The sequence below is a fragment of the Cydia amplana genome, chromosome Z, assembly GCF_948474715.1.
Source record: "Cydia amplana chromosome Z, ilCydAmpl1.1, whole genome shotgun sequence".
Classification (NCBI taxonomy): Eukaryota; Metazoa; Arthropoda; class Insecta; order Lepidoptera; family Tortricidae; genus Cydia; species Cydia amplana.
Genome location: NC_086096.1, coordinates 22123639 through 22143135, shown reverse-complemented (window position 1 = coordinate 22143135; position 19497 = coordinate 22123639). Strand labels below are relative to the sequence as shown.

Here is a 19497-nt window from a genome sequence, read left to right as displayed (position 1 = left end):
ACCATGCTTATTCGAGAAAGATAGGTCATTTGCGGGCGATCAAAAGATATTTGCCGGAAAAAAATAAAACTGGAAAATCTGAATAACTCAACTTATGCTCCTAAGGTGACGGCTGAAAAAAATAGTCCGAATCGGGTCCTTACGATGCCACTTGCAGGACGACGTCAGAAAACCATACTGATTCAAGATAAATAGGTCATTTGCGGGCGTTCTAAACAGATTTACCGGAAAAAAATAAAACTTCAAAATCGGAATAACTCAACTTATGCTCTTAAGTCGACGGCTGAAAAAAATAGTCAGAATCGGGTCCTTACGATGCCACTTGCAGAACGATGCCAGCAGACCATGCTTATTCAAGATAGGTCATTTGCGGGCGTTCTAAACAGATTTACCGGAAAAAAATAAAACTTGAAAATCGGAATAACTCAACTTATGCTCCTAAGTCGACGGCTGAAAAAAATAGTCAGAATCGGGTCCTTACAATGCCACTTGCAGGACGATGTCAGCAGACCATACTGATTCAAGATTGATAGGTCATTTGCGTGCGATCAAAAGAGATTTCCCGGAAAAAAATAAAACTGGAAAATCTGAATAACTCAACTTATGCTCCTAAGTCGACGGCAGAAAAAAATAGTCAGAATCGGGTCCTTACGATGCCACTTGCAGGACGATGTCATCAGACCATACTGATTGAAGATTGATAGGTCATTTGCGGGCGTTCTAAACAGATTTACCGGAAAAAAAAATTAAAAATCTGAATTACTCTACTTATGCTCCTAAGTCGACGGCAGAAAAAAATAGTCAGAATCGGGTCCTTACGATGCCACTTGCAGGACGATGTCAGCAGACCATACTGATTCAAGATTGATAGGTCATTTGCGGGCGTTCTAAACAGATTAACCGGAAAAAAATAAAACTGGAAAATCGGAATAACTCAACTTATGCTCCTAAGTCGACGGCAGAAAAAAATAGTCAGAATCGGGTCCTTACGATGCCACTTGCAGAACGATGTCAGCAGACCATGCTTATTCGAGATAGATAGGTCATTTGCGGGCGTTCTAAACAGATTTACAGGAAAAAAAAAATTTTAAAAATCTGAATTACTCAACTTATGCTCCTAAGTCGACGGCAGAAAAAAATAGTCAGAATCGGGTCCTTACGATGCCACTTGCAGGACGATGTCAGCAGACCATACTGATTCAAGATTGATAGGTCATTTGCGGGCGTTCTAAACAGATTTACCGGAAAAAAATAAAATGTAAAAATCTGAATTACTCCACTTATGCTCCTAAGTCGACGGCTGAAAAAAATAGTCCGAATCGGGTCCTTACGATGCCACTTGCAGGACGATGTCATCAGACCATACTGATTGAAGATTGATAGGTCATTTGCGGGCGTTCGAAACAGATTTGGCGGAAAAAAATAAAACTTGAATATCTGAACAACTCAACTTACGCTCCTAAGTCGACAGCTAAAAAAAATAGTCCGAATCGGGTTCTTACGATGCCACTTGCAGGACGAAGTCAGAAGACTATACTGATTCAATATAGATAGGTCATTTGCGGGCGTTCTAAACAGATTTACCGGAAAAAAATAAAACTTGAAAATCGGAATAACTCAACTTATGCTCCTAAGTCGACGGCTGAAAAAAATAGTCAGAACCGGGTCCTTACGATGCCACTTGCAGGACGATGTCAGCAGACCATACTGATTCAAGATTGATAGGTCATTTGCGTGCGATCAAAAGAGATTTCCCGGAAAAAAATAAAACTGGAAAATCTGAATAACTCAACTTATGCTGCTAAGGCGACGGCAGAAAAAAATAGTCAGAATCGGGTCCTTACGATGCCACTTGCAGGACTACGTCATAAGACCATGCTTATTCAAGATAGATAGGTCATTTGCGGGCGATCAAAAGAGATTATCCGGAAAAAAATAAAATTGGAAAATCTGAATAACTCAACTTATGCTCCTAAGGCGACGGCTGAAAAAATAGTCCGAATCGGGTCCTTACGATGCCACTTGCAGGACGATGTCATCAGACCATACTGATTGAAGATTGATAGGTCATTTGCGGGCGTTCTAAACAGATTTACCGGAAAAAAAAAATTTAAAAATCTGAATTACTCAACTTATGCTCCTAAGTCGACGGCAGAAAAAAATAGTCAGAATCGGGTCCTTACGATGCCACTTGCAGGACGATGTCAGCAGACCATACTGATTCAAGATTGATAGGTCATTTGCGGGCGTTCTAAACAGATTTACCGGAAAAAAATAAAATGTAAAAATCTGAATTACTCAACTTATGCTCCTAAGTCGACGGCTGAAAAAAATAGTCAGAATCGGGTTCTTACGATGCCACTTGCAAAACGATGTCAGCAGACCATGCTTATTCGAGATAGATAGGTCATTTGCAGGCGTTCGAAACAGATTTGCCGGAAAAAAATAAAACTTGAAAATCTGAATAACTCAACTTACGCTCCTAAGTCGACGGCAGAAAAAAATAGTCAGAATCGGGTCCTTACGATGCCACTTGCAGGACGATGTCATCAGACCATACTGTTTGAAGATTGATAGGTCATTTGCGGGCGTTCTAAACAGATTTACGGGAAAAAAAAATTTAAAAATCTGAATTACTCAACTTATGCTCCTATAGTAATCCATATTTTCAAGTTTTATTTTTTTCCGGTAAATCTGTTTCGAACGCCTGCAAATGACCTATTTATCTTGAATCAGTATGGGATTCTGACGTCGTCCTGCAAGTGGCATCGTAAGGACCCGATTCGGACTATTTTTTTCAGCCGTCGCCTTAGGAGCATAAGTTGAGTTATTCCGATTTTCAAGTTTTATTTTTTCCGGTGAATCTATTTCGAACGCCCGCAAATGACCTATCGATATTGAATCAGTATAGTCTTCTGATTTCGTCCTGCAAGTGGCATCGTAAGGACCCGATACGGACTATTTTTTTTTGCCGTCGACTTAGGGAGCATAAGTTGAGTAATTCATATTTTCAAGTTTTATTTTTTTCCGGTAAATCTGTTTCGAACGCCCGCAAATGACCTATTTATTTTGAATAAGTATGGTTTTCTGACGTCGTTCTGCAAGTGGCATCGTAAGGACCCGATTCGGACTATTTTTTTCAGCCGTCGCCTTAGGAGCATAAGTTGAGTTATTCAGATTTTCCAGTTTTATTTTTTTCCGGAAAATCTCGTTTGATCGCCCGCAAATGACCTATCTATCTCGAATAAGCATGGTCTTCTGACGTAGTCCTGCAAGTGGCATCGTAAGGACCCGATTCTGACTATTTTTTTCTGCCGTCGACTTAGGAGCGTAAGTTGAGTTATTCAGATTTTCAAGTTTTATTTTTTTCCGCCAAATCTGTTTCGAACGCCCGCAAATGACCTATCTATCTCGAATCAGTATGGTCTGCTGACATCGTTCTGCAAGTGGCATTGTAAGGACCCGATTCTGACTATTTTTTTCAGCCGTCGACTTAGGAGCATAAGTTGAGTTATTCCGATTTTCAAGTTTTATTTTTTTCCAGTAAATCTGTTTAGAACGCCCGCAAACGAACTATCTGTCTTGAATAATCATGGTCTGCTGGCATCGTTCTGCAAGTGGCATCGTAAGGACCCGATTCTGACTATTTTCTTCAGCCGTCGACTTAGGAGCATAAGTTGAGTTATTCCGATTTTCCAGTTTTATTTTTTTCCGGAAAATCTCTTTTGATCGCCCGCAAGTGACCTATCTATCTCGAATAAGCATGGTCTTCTGACGTAGTCCTGCAGGTGGCATCGTAAGGACCCGATTCTGACTATTTTTTTTAGCCGTCGACTTAGGAGCATAAGTTGAGTTATTCAGATTTTCAAGTTTTATTTTTTTCCGCCAAATCTGATTCGAACGCCCGCAAATGACCTATCTATCTCGAATCAGTATGGTCTGCTGACATCGTTCTGCAAGTGGCATTGTAAGGACCCGATTCTGACTATTTTTTTCAGCCGTCGACTTAGGAGCATAAGTTGAGTTATTCCGATTTGCAAGTTTTATTTTTTTCCGGTAAATCTGTTTAGAACGCCCGCAAACGAACTATCTGTCTTGAATAATCATGGTCTGCTGGCATCGTTCTGCAAGTGGCATCGTAAGGACCCGATTCTGACTATTTTCTTCAGCCGTCGACTTAGGAGCATAAGTTGAGTTATTCCGATTTTCCAGTTTTATTTTTTTCCGGAAAATCTCTTTTGATCGCCCGCAAGTGACCTATCTATCTCGAATAAGCATGGTCTTCTGACGTAGTCCTGCAGGTGGCATCGTAAGGACCCGATTCTGACTATTTTTTTCAGCCGTCGACTTAGGAGCATAAGTTGAGTTATTCAGATTTTCAAGTTTTATTGTTTTCCGGTGAATCTATTTCGAACGCCCGCAAATGACCTATCTATCTCGAATAAGCATGGTCTGCTGACATCGTTCTGCAAGTGGCATCGTAAGGACCCGATTCTGACTATTTTTTTCAGCCGTCGACTTAGAAGCGTAAGTTGAGTTATTCCGATTTTCAAGTTTTATTCTTTTCCGGTAAATCTGTTTAGAACGCCCGCAAATGAACTATCTATCTAGAATGAGCATGGTTTGCTGACATCGTTCTGCAAGTGGCATCGTAAGGACCCGATTCTGACTATTTTTTTCAGCCGTCGACTTAGGAGCATAAGTTGAGTTATTCTAATATTTAAGTTTTATTTTTTTCTAGAAAATTTGTTTTGAACGCCCGCAAATGACCTATCTATCTTGAATCAGTATAGTCTTCTGACGTCGTCCTGCAAGTGGCGTCGTAAGGACCCGATTCTGACTATTTTTTTCAGCCGTCGACTTAGGAGCATAAGTTGAGTTATTCAGATTTTCAAGTTTTATTTTTTTCCGGTGAATCTATTTCGAACGCCCGCAAATGACCTATGTATCTCGAATAAGCATGGTCTGCTGACATCGTTCTGCAAGTGGCTTCGTAAGGACCCGATTCTGACTATTTTTTTCTGCCGTCGACTTAGGAGCATAAGTTGAGTTATTCAGATTTTCAAGATTTATTTTTTTCCGACAAAACTGTTCTGAACGCCCGCAAATTACCTATCTATCTCGAATAACCATGGTCTATTGACATCGTTCTGCAAGTGGCATCGTAAGGACCCGATTCTGACTATTTTTTTCTGCCGTCGACTTAGGAGCATAAGTTGAGTAATTCAGTTTTTCAAGTTTTATTTTTTCCGGTGAATCTATTTCGAACGCCCGCAAATGACCTATCGATATTGAATCAGTATAGTCTTCTGATTTCGTCCTGCAAGTGGCATCGTAAGGACCCGATTAGGACTATTTTTTTTTGCCGTCGATTTAGGGAGCATAAGTTGAGTAATTCATATTTTCAAGTTTTATTTTTTTCCGGTAAATCTGTTTCGAACGCCCGCAAATGACCTATTTATCTTGAATCAGTATGGTTTTCTGACGTCGTTCTGCAAGTGGCATCGTAAGGACCCGATTCGGACTATTTTATTCAGCCGTCGACTTAGGAGCATAAGTTGAGTTATTCAGATTTTCAAGTTTTATTTTTTTCCGGTGAATCTATTTCGAACACCCGCAAATGACCTATCTATCTCAAATAAGCATGCTGCTGACATCGTTCTGCAAGTGGCATCGTAAGGACCCGATTCTGACTATTTTTTTCAGCCGTCGACTTAGAAGCATAAGTTGAGTTATATTGATTTTCAAGTTTTATTTTTTTCCGGTGAATCTGTTTCGAACGCCCGCAAATGACCTATCTATCTCGAATAAGCATGGTCTGCTGACATCGTTCTGCAAGTGGCATCGTAAGGACCCGATTCTGACTATTTTTTTCAGCCGTCGACTTAGGAGCATAAGTTGAGTAATTCAGATTTTTAAATTTTATTTTTTTCCGGTAAATCTGTTTAAAATGCCCGCAAATGACCTATCAATCTTGAATCAGTATGGTCTGCTGACATCGTCCTGCAAGTGGCATCGTAAGGACCCGATTCTGACTATTTTATTCAGCCGTCGACTTAGGAGCATAAGTTGAGTTATTCAGATTTTCAAGTTTTATTTTTTTCCGGTGAATCTATTTCGAACACCCGCAAATGACCTATCTATCTCGAATAAGCATGGTCTGCTGACATCGTTCTGCAAGTGGCATCGTAAGGACCCGATTCTGACTATTTTTTTCAGCCGTCGACTTAGAAGCGTAAGTTGAGTTATTCTGATTTTCAAGTTTTATTTTTTTCCGGTGAATCTGTTTCGAACGCCCGCAAATGACCTATCTATCTCGAATAAGCATGGTCTGCTGACATCGTTCTGCAAGTGGCATCGTAAGGACCCGATTCTGACTATTTTTTTCAGCCGTCGACTTAGGAGCATAAGTTGAGTAATTCAGATTTTTAAATTTTATTTTTTTCCGGTAAATCTGTTTAAAATGCCCGCAAATGACCTATCAATCTTGAATCAGTATGGTCTGCTGACATCGTCCTGCAAGTGGCATCGTAAGGACCCGATTCTGACTTTTTTTTTCAGCCGTCGACTTAGGAGCGTAAGTTGAGTTATTCTGATTTTCAAGTTTTATTTTTTTCCGGTGAATCTGTTTCGAACGCCCGCAAATGACCTATCTATCTCGAATCAGTATGGTCTGCTGACGTCGTCCTGCAAGTGGCATCGTAAGGACCCGATTCTGACTATTTTTTTCAGCCGTCGACTTAGGAGCATAAGTTGAGTAATTCAGATTTTTAAATTTTATTTTTTTCCGGTAAATCTGTTTAAAATGCCCGCAAATGACCTATCAATCTTGAATCAGTATGGTCTGCTGACATCGTCCTGCAAGTGGCATCGTAAGGACCCGATTCTGACTTCTTTTTTCAGCCGTCGACTTAGGAGCGTAAGTTGAGTTATTCTGATTTTCAAGTTTTATTTTTTTCCGGTGAATCTGTTTCGAACGCCCGCAAATGACCTATCTATCTCGAATAAGCATGGTCTGCTGACATCGTTCTGCAAGTGGCATCGTAAGGACCCGATTCTGACTATTTTTTTCAGCCGTCGACTTAGGAGCATAAGTTGAGTTATTCAGATTTTCAAGTTTTATTTTTTTCCGGTGAATCTATTTCGAACACCCGCAAATGACCTATCTATCTCGAATAAGCATGGTCTGCTGACATCGTTCTGCAAGTGGCATCGTAAGGACCCGATTCTGACTATTTTTTTCAGCCGTCGACTTAGAAGCGTAAGTTGAGTTATTCTGATTTTCAAGTTTTATTTTTTTCCGGTGAATCTGTTTCGAACGCCCGCAAATGACCTATCTATCTCGAATAAGCATGGTCTGCTGACATCGTTCTGCAAGTGGCATCGTAAGGACCCGATTCTGACTATTTTTTTCTGCCGTCGACTTAGGAGCGTAAGTTGAGTTATTCTGATTTTCAAGTTTTATTTTTTTCCGGTGAATCTGTTTCGAACGCCCGCAAATGACCTATCTATCTCGAATCAGTATGGTCTGCTGACGTCGTCCTGCAAGTGGCATCGTAAGGACCCGATTCTGACTATTTTTTTCAGCCGTCGACTTAGGAGCATAAGTTGAGTTATTCAGATTTTCAAGTTTTATTTTTTTCCGGTGAATCTATTTCGAACGCCCGCAAATGACCTATCTATCTCGAATAAGCATGGTCTGCTGACATCGTTCTGCAAGTGGCATCGTAAGGACCCGATTCTGACTATTTTTTTCAGCCTTCGACTTAGGAGCGTAAGTTGAGTTATTCTGATTTTCAAGTTTTATTTTTTTCCGGTGAATCTGTTTCGAACGCCCGCAAATGACCTATGTATCTCGAATAAGCATGGTCTGCTGACATCGTTCTGCAAGTGGCTTCGTAAGGACCCGATTCTGACTATTTTTTTCTGCCGTCGACTTAGGAGCATAAGTTGAGTTATTCAGATTTTCAAGATTTATTTTTTTCCGACAAAACTGTTCTGAACGCCCGCAAATTACCTATCTATCTCGAATAACCATGGTCTGCTGACATCGTTCTGCAAGTGGCATCGTAAGGACCCGATTCTGACTATTTTTTTCTGCCGTCGACTTAGGAGCATAAGTTGAGTAATTCAGTTTTTCAAGTTTTATTTTTTCCGGTGAATCTATTTCGAACGCCCGCAAATGACCTATCGATATTGAATCAGTATAGTCTTCTGATTTCGTCCTGCAAGTGGCATCGTAAGGACCCGATTAGGACTATTTTTTTTTGCCGTCGATTTAGGGAGCATAAGTTGAGTAATTCATATTTTCAAGTTTTATTTTTTTCCGGTAAATCTGTTTCGAACGCCCGCAAATGACCTATTTATCTTGAATCAGTATGGTTTTCTGACGTCGTTCTGCAAGTGGCATCGTAAGGACCCGATTCGGACTATTTTATTCAGCCGTCGACTTAGGAGCATAAGTTGAGTTATTCAGATTTTCAAGTTTTATTTTTTTCCGGTGAATCTATTTCGAACACCCGCAAATGACCTATCTATCTCGAATAAGCATGGTCTGCTGACATCGTTCTGCAAGTGGCATCGTAAGGACCCGATTCTGACTATTTTTTTCAGCCGTCGACTTAGGAGCATAAGTTGAGTAATTCAGATTTTTAAATTTTATTTTTTTCCGGTAAATCTGTTTAAAATGCCCGCAAATGACCTATCAAACTTGAATCAGTATGGTCTGCTGACATCGTTCTGCAAGTGGCATCGTAAGGACCCGATTCTGACTATTTTATTCAGCCGTCGACTTAGGAGCATAAGTTGAGTTATTCAGATTTTCAAGTTTTATTTTTTTCCGGTGAATCTATTTCTAACACCCGCAAATGACCTATCTATCTCGAATAAGCATGGTCTGCTGACATCGTTCTGCAAGTGGCATCGTAAGGACCCGATTCTGACTATTTTTTTCAGCCGTCGACTTAGAAGCGTAAGTTGAGTTATTCTGATTTTCAAGTTTTATTTTTTTCCGGTGAATCTGTTTCGAACGCCCGCAAATGACCTATCTATCTCGAATAAGCATGGTCTGCTGACATCGTTCTGCAAGTGGCATCGTAAGGACCCGATTCTGACTATTTTTTTCAGCCGTCGACTTAGGAGCATAAGTTGAGTTATTCAGATTTTCAAGTTTTATTTTTTTCCGGTGAATCTGTTTCGAACGCCCGCAAATGACCTATCTATCTCGAATCAGTATGGTCTGCTGACGTTGTCCTGCAAGTGGCATCGTAAGGACCCGATTCTGACTATTTTTTTCAGCCGTCGACTTAGGAGCATAAGTTGAGTAATTCAGATTTTTAAATTTTATTTTTTTCCGGTAAATCTGTTTAAAATGCCCGCAAATGACCTATCAATCTTGAATCAGTATGGTCTGCTGACATCGTCCTGCAAGTGGCATCGTAAGGACCCGATTCTGACTTTTTTTTTCAGCCGTCGACTTAGGAACGTAAGTTGAGTTATTCTGATTTTCAAGTTTTATTTTTTTCCGGTGAATCTGTTTCGAACGCCCGCAAATGACCTATCTATCTCGAATCAGTATGGTCTGCTGACGTTGTCCTGCAAGTGGCATCGTAAGGACCCGATTCTGACTATTTTTTTCAGCCGTCGACTTAGGAGCATAAGTTGAGTAATTCAGATTTTTAAATTTTATTTTTTTCCGGTAAATCTGTTTAAAATGCCCGCAAATGACCTATCAATCTTGAATCAGTATGGTCTGCTGACATCGTCCTGCAAGTGGCATCGTAAGGACCCGATTCTGACTTTTTTTTTCAGCCGTCGACTTAGGAGCGTAAGTTGAGTTATTCTGATTTTCAAGTTTTATTTTTTTCCGGTGAATCTGTTTCGAACGCCCGCAAATGACCTATCTATCTCGAATAAGCATGGTCTGCTGACATCGTTCTGCAAGTGGCATCGTAAGGACCCGATTCTGACTATTTTTTTCAGCCGTCGACTTAGGAGCATAAGTTGAGTTATTCAGATTTTCAAGTTTTATTTTTTTCCGGTGAATCTATTTCGAACACCCGCAAATGACCTATCTATCTCGAATAAGCATGGTCTGCTGACATCGTTCTGCAAGTGGCATCGTAAGGACCCGATTCTGACTATTTTTTTCAGCCGTCGACTTAGAAGCGTAAGTTGAGTTATTCTGATTTTCAAGTTTTATTTTTTTCCGGTGAATCTGTTTCGAACGCCCGCAAATGACCTATCTATCTCGAATAAGCATGGTCTGCTGACATCGTTCTGCAAGTGGCATCGTAAGGACCCGATTCTGACTATTTTTTTCAGCCGTCGACTTAGGAGCATAAGTTGAGTAATTCAGATTTTTAAATTTTATTTTTTTCCGGTAAATCTGTTTAAAATGCCCGCAAATGACCTATCAATCTTGAATCAGTATGGTCTGCTGACATCGTCCTGCAAGTGGCATCGTAAGGACCCGATTCTGACTATTTTATTCAGCCGTCGACTTAGGAGCATAAGTTGAGTTATTCAGATTTTCAAGTTTTATTTTTTTCCGGTGAATCTATTTCGAACACCCGCAAATGACCTATCTATCTCGAATAAGCATGGTCTGCTGACATCGTTCTGCAAGTGGCATCGTAAGGACCCGATTCTGACTATTTTTTTCAGCCGTCGACTTAGAAGCGTAAGTTGAGTTATTCTGATTTTCAAGTTTTATTTTTTTCCGGTGAATCTGTTTCGAACGCCCGCAAATGACCTATCTATCTCGAATAAGCATGGTCTGCTGACATCGTTCTGCAAGTGGCATCGTAAGGACCCGATTCTGACTATTTTTTTCAGCCGTCGACTTAGGAGCATAAGTTGAGTAATTCAGATTTTTAAATTTTATTTTTTTCCGGTAAATCTGTTTAAAATGCCCGCAAATGACCTATCAATCTTGAATCAGTATGGTCTGCTGACATCGTCCTGCAAGTGGCATCGTAAGGACCCGATTCTGACTTTTTTTTTCAGCCGTCGACTTAGGAGCGTAAGTTGAGTTATTCTGATTTTCAAGTTTTATTTTTTTCCGGTGAATCTGTTTCGAACGCCCGCAAATGACCTATCTATCTCGAATCAGTATGGTCTGCTGACGTCGTCCTGCAAGTGGCATCGTAAGGACCCGATTCTGACTATTTTTTTCAGCCGTCGACTTAGGAGCATAAGTTGAGTAATTCAGATTTTTAAATTTTATTTTTTTCCGGTAAATCTGTTTAAAATGCCCGCAAATGACCTATCAATCTTGAATCAGTATGGTCTGCTGACATCGTCCTGCAAGTGGCATCGTAAGGACCCGATTCTGACTTCTTTTTTCAGCCGTCGACTTAGGAGCGTAAGTTGAGTTATTCTGATTTTCAAGTTTTATTTTTTTCCGGTGAATCTGTTTCGAACGCCCGCAAATGACCTATCTATCTCGAATAAGCATGGTCTGCTGACATCGTTCTGCAAGTGGCATCGTAAGGACCCGATTCTGACTATTTTTTTCAGCCGTCGACTTAGGAGCATAAGTTGAGTTATTCAGATTTTCAAGTTTTATTTTTTTCCGGTGAATCTATTTCGAACACCCGCAAATGACCTATCTATCTCGAATAAGCATGGTCTGCTGACATCGTTCTGCAAGTGGCATCGTAAGGACCCGATTCTGACTATTTTTTTCAGCCGTCGACTTAGAAGCGTAAGTTGAGTTATTCTGATTTTCAAGTTTTATTTTTTTCCGGTGAATCTGTTTCGAACGCCCGCAAATGACCTATCTATCTCGAATAAGCATGGTCTGCTGACATCGTTCTGCAAGTGGCATCGTAAGGACCCGATTCTGACTATTTTTTTCTGCCGTCGACTTAGAAGCGTAAGTTGAGTTATTCTGATTTTCAAGTTTTATTTTTTTCCGGTGAATCTGTTTCGAACGCCCGCAAATGACCTATCTATCTCGAATAAGCATGGTCTGCTGACATCGTTCTGCAAGTGGCATCGTAAGGACCCGATTCTGACTATTTTTTTCAGCCGTCGACTTAGGAGCATAAGTTGAGTAATTCAGATTTTTAAATTTTATTTTTTTCCGGTAAATCTGTTTAAAATGCCCGCAAATGACCTATCAATCTTGAATCAGTATGGTCTGCTGACATCGTCCTGCAAGTGGCATCGTAAGGACCCGATTCTGACTTTTTTTTTCAGCCGTCGACTTAGGAGCGTAAGTTGAGTTATTCTGATTTTCAAGTTTTATTTTTTTCCGGTGAATCTGTTTCGAACGCCCGCAAATGACCTATCTATCTCGAATCAGTATGGTCTGCTGACGTCGTCCTGCAAGTGGCATCGTAAGGACCCGATTCTGACTATTTTTTTCAGCCGTCGACTTAGGAGCATAAGTTGAGTTATTCAGATTTTCAAGTTTTATTTTTTTCCGGTGAATCTATTTCGAACGCCCGCAAATGACCTATCTATCTCGAATAAGCATGGTCTGCTGACATCGTTCTGCAAGTGGCATCGTAAGGACCCGATTCTGACTATTTTTTTCAGCCTTCGACTTAGGAGCGTAAGTTGAGTTATTCTGATTTTCAAGTTTTATTTTTTTCCGGTGAATCTGTTTCGAACGCCCGCAAATGACCTATGTATCTCGAATAAGCATGGTCTGCTGACATCGTTCTGCAAGTGGCTTCGTAAGGACCCGATTCTGACTATTTTTTTCTGCCGTCGACTTAGGAGCATAAGTTGAGTTATTCAGATTTTCAAGATTTATTTTTTTCCGACAAAACTGTTCTGAACGCCCGCAAATTACCTATCTATCTCGAATAACCATGGTCTGCTGACATCGTTCTGCAAGTGGCATCGTAAGGACCCGATTCTGACTATTTTTTTCTGCCGTCGACTTAGGAGCATAAGTTGAGTAATTCAGTTTTTCAAGTTTTATTTTTTCCGGTGAATCTATTTCGAACGCCCGCAAATGACCTATCGATATTGAATCAGTATAGTCTTCTGATTTCGTCCTGCAAGTGGCATCGTAAGGACCCGATTAGGACTATTTTTTTTTGCCGTCGATTTAGGGAGCATAAGTTGAGTAATTCATATTTTCAAGTTTTATTTTTTTCCGGTAAATCTGTTTCGAACGCCCGCAAATGACCTATTTATCTTGAATCAGTATGGTTTTCTGACGTCGTTCTGCAAGTGGCATCGTAAGGACCCGATTCGGACTATTTTATTCAGCCGTCGACTTAGGAGCATAAGTTGAGTTATTCAGATTTTCAAGTTTTATTTTTTTCCGGTGAATCTATTTCGAACACCCGCAAATGACCTATCTATCTCGAATAAGCATGGTCTGCTGACATCGTTCTGCAAGTGGCATCGTAAGGACCCGATTCTGACTATTTTTTTCAGCCGTCGACTTAGGAGCATAAGTTGAGTAATTCAGATTTTTAAATTTTATTTTTTTCCGGTAAATCTGTTTAAAATGCCCGCAAATGACCTATCAAACTTGAATCAGTATGGTCTGCTGACATCGTTCTGCAAGTGGCATCGTAAGGACCCGATTCTGACTATTTTATTCAGCCGTCGACTTAGGAGCATAAGTTGAGTTATTCAGATTTTCAAGTTTTATTTTTTTCCGGTGAATCTATTTCTAACACCCGCAAATGACCTATCTATCTCGAATAAGCATGGTCTGCTGACATCGTTCTGCAAGTGGCATCGTAAGGACCCGATTCTGACTATTTTTTTCAGCCGTCGACTTAGAAGCGTAAGTTGAGTTATTCTGATTTTCAAGTTTTATTTTTTTCCGGTGAATCTGTTTCGAACGCCCGCAAATGACCTATCTATCTCGAATAAGCATGGTCTGCTGACATCGTTCTGCAAGTGGCATCGTAAGGACCCGATTCTGACTATTTTTTTCAGCCGTCGACTTAGGAGCATAAGTTGAGTTATTCAGATTTTCAAGTTTTATTTTTTTCCGGTGAATCTGTTTCGAACGCCCGCAAATGACCTATCTATCTCGAATCAGTATGGTCTGCTGACGTTGTCCTGCAAGTGGCATCGTAAGGACCCGATTCTGACTATTTTTTTCAGCCGTCGACTTAGGAGCATAAGTTGAGTAATTCAGATTTTTAAATTTTATTTTTTTCCGGTAAATCTGTTTAAAATGCCCGCAAATGACCTATCAATCTTGAATCAGTATGGTCTGCTGACATCGTCCTGCAAGTGGCATCGTAAGGACCCGATTCTGACTTTTTTTTTCAGCCGTCGACTTAGGAACGTAAGTTGAGTTATTCTGATTTTCAAGTTTTATTTTTTTCCGGTGAATCTGTTTCGAACGCCCGCAAATGACCTATCTATCTCGAATCAGTATGGTCTGCTGACGTTGTCCTGCAAGTGGCATCGTAAGGACCCGATTCTGACTATTTTTTTCAGCCGTCGACTTAGGAGCATAAGTTGAGTAATTCAGATTTTTAAATTTAATTTTTTTCCGGTAAATCTGTTTAAAATGCCCGCAAATGACCTATCAATCTTGAATCAGTATGGTCTGCTGACATCGTCCTGCAAGTGGCATCGTAAGGACCCGATTCTGACTTTTTTTTTCAGCCGTCGACTTAGGAGCGTAAGTTGAGTTATTCTGATTTTCAAGTTTTATTTTTTTCCGGTGAATCTGTTTCGAACGCCCGCAAATGACCTATCTATCTCGAATAAGCATGGTCTGCTGACATCGTTCTGCAAGTGGCATCGTAAGGACCCGATTCTGACTATTTTTTTCAGCCGTCGACTTAGGAGCATAAGTTGAGTTATTCAGATTTTCAAGTTTTATTTTTTTCCGGTGAATCTATTTCGAACACCCGCAAATGACCTATCTATCTCGAATAAGCATGGTCTGCTGACATCGTTCTGCAAGTGGCATCGTAAGGACCCGATTCTGACTATTTTTTTCAGCCGTCGACTTAGAAGCGTAAGTTGAGTTATTCTGATTTTCAAGTTTTATTTTTTTCCGGTGAATCTGTTTCGAACGCCCGCAAATGACCTATCTATCTCGAATAAGCATGGTCTGCTGACATCGTTCTGCAAGTGGCATCGTAAGGACCCGATTCTGACTATTTTTTTCTGCCGTCGACTTAGAAGCGTAAGTTGAGTTATTCTGATTTTCAAGTTTTATTTTTTTCCGGTGAATCTGTTTCGAACGCCCGCAAATGACCTATCTATCTCGAATAAGCATGGTCTGCTGACATCGTTCTGCAAGTGGCATCGTAAGGACCCGATTCTGACTATTTTTTTCAGCCGTCGACTTAGGAGCATAAGTTGAGTTATTCAGATTTTCAAGTTTTATTTTTTTCCGGTGAATCTATTTCGAACACCCGCAAATGACCTATCTATCTCGAATAAGCATGGTCTGCTGACATCGTTCTGCAAGTGGCATCGTAAGGACCCGATTCTGACTATTTTTTTCAGCCGTCGACTTAGAAGCGTAAGTTGAGTTATTCTGATTTTCAAGTTTTATTTTTTTCCGGTGAATCTGTTTCGAACGCCCGCAAATGACCTATCTATCTCGAATCAGTATGGTCTGCTGACGTCGTCCTGCAAGTGGCATCGTAAGGACCCGATTCTGACTATTTTTTTCAGCCGTCGACTTAGGAGCATAAGTTGAGTAATTCAGATTTTTAAATTTTATTTTTTTCCGGTAAATCTGTTTAAAATGCCCGCAAATGACCTATCAATCTTGAATCAGTATGGTCTGCTGACATCGTCCTGCAAGTGGCATCGTAAGGACCCGATTCTGACTTTTTTTTTCAGCCGTCGACTTAGGAGCGTAAGTTGAGTTATTCTGATTTTCAAGTTTTATTTTTTTCCGGTGAATCTGTTTCGAACGCCCGCAAATTACCTATCTATCTCGAATAAGCATGGTCTGCTGACATCGTTCTGCTAGTGGCTTCGTAAGGACCCGATTCTGACTATTTTTTTCTGCCGTCGACTTAGGAGCATAAGTTGAGTTATTCAGATTTTCAAGTTTTATTTTTTTCCGACAAAACTGTTTTGATCGCCCGCAAATGACCTATCTATCTCGAATAAGCATGGTCTGCTGACATCGTTCTGCAAGTGGCATCGTAAGGACCCGATTCTGACTATTTTTTTCAGCCGTCGACTTAGGAGCATAAGTTGAGTTATTCAGATTTTCAAGTTTTATTTTTTTCCGGTGAATCTATTTCGAACACCCGCAAATGACCTATCTATCTCGAATAAGCATGGTCTGCTGACATCGTTCTGCAAGTGGCATCGTAAGGACCCGATTCTGACTATTTTTTTCTGCCGTCGACTTAGAAGCGTAAGTTGAGTTATTCTGATTTTCAAGTTTTATTTTTTTCCGGTGAATCTGTTTCGAACGCCCGCAAATGACCTATCTATCTCGAATAAGCATGGTCTGCTGACATCGTTCTGCAAGTGGCATCGTAAGGACCCGATTCTGACTATTTTTTTCAGCCGTCGACTTAGGAGCATAAGTTGAGTAATTCAGATTTTTAAATTTTATTTTTTTCCGGTAAATCTGTTTAAAATGCCCGCAAATGACCTATCTATCTCGAATCAGTATGGTCTGCTGACATCGTCCTGCAAGTGGCATCGTAAGGACCTGATTCTGACTATTTTTTTCAGCCGTCGACTTAGGAGCATAAGTTGAGTAATTCAGATTTTTAAATTTTATTTTTTTCCGGTAAATCTGTTTAAAATGCCCGCAAATGACCTATCAATCTTGAATCAGTATGGTCTGCTGACATCGTCCTGCAAGTGGCATCGTAAGGACCCGATTCTGACTTTTTTTTTCAGCCGTCGACTTAGGAGCGTAAGTTGAGTTATTCTGATTTTCAAGTTTTATTTTTTTCCGGTGAATCTATTTCGAACGCCCACAAATGACCTATCGATATTGAATCAGTATAGTCTTCTGATGTAGTCCTGCAAGTGGCATCGTAAGAACCCGATTCGGACTATTTTTTTTAGCCGTCGACTTAGGAGCATAAGTTGAGTAATTCATATTTTCAAGTTTTATTTTTTTCCGGTAAATCTGTTTCGAACGCCCGCAAATGACTTATTTATCTTGAATCAGTATGGTTTTCTGACGTTGTTCTGCAAGTGGCATCGTAAGGACCCGATTCGGACTATTTTTTCAGCCGTCGACTTAGGAGCATAAGTTGAGTTATTCTAACATTTAAGTTTTATTTTTTTCTAGAAAATCTGTTTTGAACGCCCGCAAATGACCTATCTATCTTGAATCAGTATAGTCTTCTGACGTCGTCCTGCAAGTGGCGTCGTAAGGACCCGATTCTGACTATTTTATTCAGCCGTCGACTTAGGAGCATAAGTTGAGTTATACAGATTTTCAAGTTTTATTTTTTTCCGGTGAATCTATTTCGAACACCCGCAAATGACCTATCTATCTCGAATAAGCATGGTCTGCTGACATCGTTCTGCAAGTGGCATCGTAAGGACCCGATTCTGACTATTTTTTTCAGCCGTCGACTTAGAAGCGTAAGTTGAGTTATTCTGATTTTCAAGTTTTATTTTTTTCTGGTGAATCTGTTTCGAACGCCCGCAAATGACCTATCTATCTCGAATAAGCATGGTCTGCTGACATCGTTCTGCAAGTGGCATCGTAAGGACCCGATTCTGACTATTTTTTTCAGCCGTCGACTTAGGAGCATAAGTTGAGTAATTCAGATTTTTAAATTTTATTTTTTTCCGGTAAATCTGTTTAAAATGCCCGCAAATGACCTATCTATCTCGAATCAGTATGGTCTGCTGACATCGTCCTGCTAGTGGCATCGTAAGGACCCGATTCTGACTATTTTTTTCAGCCGTCGACTTAGGAGCATAAGTTGAGTAATTCAGGTTTTTAAATTTTATTTTTTTCCGGTAAATCTGTTTAAAATGCCCGCAAATGACCTATCAATCTTGAATCAGTATGGTCTGCTGACATCGTCCTGCAAGTGGCATCGTAAGGACCCGATTCTGACTTTTTTTTTCAGCCGTCGACTTAGGAGCGTAAGTTGAGTTATTCTGATTTTCAAGTTTTATTTTTTTCCGGTGAATCTATTTCGAACGCCCACAAATGACCTATCGATATTGAATCAGTATAGTCTTCTGATGTAGTCCTGCAAGTGGCATCGTAAGAACCCGATTCGGACTATTTTTTTTAGCCGTCGACTTAGGAGCATAAGTTGAGTAATTCATATTTTCAAGTTTTATTTTTTTCCGGTAAATCTGTTTCGAACGCCCGCAAATGACTTATTTATCTTGAATCAGTATGGTTTTCTGACGTTGTTCTGCAAGTGGCATCGTAAGGACCCGATTCGGATTATTTTTTCAGCCGTCGACTTAGGAGCATAAGTTGAGTTATTCTAATATTTAAGTTTTATTTTTTTCTAGAAAATCTGTTTTGAACGCCCGCAAATGACCTATCTATCTTGAATCAGTATAGTCTTCTGACGTCGTCCTGCAAGTGGCGTCGTAAGGACCCGATTCTGACTATTTTATTCAGCCGTCGACTTAGGAGCATAAGTTGAGTTATACAGATTTTCAAGTTTTATTTTTTTCCGGTGAATCTATTTCGAACACCCGCAAATGACCTATCTATCTCGAATAAGCATGGTCTGCTGACATCGTTCTGCAAGTGGCATCGTAAGGATCCGATTCTGACTATTTTTTTCAGCCGTCGACTTAGAAGCGTAAGTTGAGTTATTCTGATTTTCAAGTTTTATTTTTTTCCGGTGAATCTGTTTCGAACGCCCGCAAATGACCTATCTATCTCGAATCAGTATGGTCTGCTGACATCGTCCTGCAAATGGAATCGTAAGGACCCGATTCTGACTATTTTTTTCAGCCGTCGACTTAGGAGCATAAGTTGAGTAATTCAGATTTTTAAATTTTATTTTTTTCCGGTAAATCTGTTTAAAATGCCCGCAAATGACCTATCAATCTTGAATCAGTATGGTCTGCTGACATCGTCCTGCAAGTGGCATCGTAAGGACCCGATTCTGACTTTTTTTTTCAGCCGTCGACTTAGGAGCGTAAGTTGAGTTATTCTGATTTTCAAGTTTTATTTTTTTCCGGTGAATCTGTTTCGAACGCCCGCAAATTACCTATCTATCTCGAATAAGCATGGTCTGCTGACATCGTTCTGCTAGTGGCTTCGTAAGGACCCGATTCTGACTATTTTTTTCTGCCGTCGACTTAGGAGCATAAGTTGAGTTATTCAGATTTTCAAGTTTTATTTTTTTCCGACAAAACTGTTTTGAACGCCCGCAAATGACCTATCTATCTCGAATAAGCATGGTCTGCTGACATCGTTCTGCAAGTGGCATCGTAAGGACCCGATTCTGACTATTTTTTTCTGCCGTCGACTTAGGAGCATAAGTTGAGTAATTCAGATTTTCAAGTTTTATTTTTTTCCGGTGAATCTATTTCGAACGCCCACAAATGACCTATCGATATTGAATCAGTATAGTC

At 40.2% G+C, this 19497-nt stretch overlaps 1 protein-coding gene across 1 annotated transcript in view; it reads right to left on the bottom strand.

The window, feature by feature from the left end:
• LOC134661936 (general transcription factor IIF subunit 1) overlaps nt 1-19497 on the bottom strand; it is a 39558-nt gene that overhangs the window by 10576 nt on the left and 9485 nt on the right. The gene's annotated exons all lie outside the window — the stretch shown is intronic.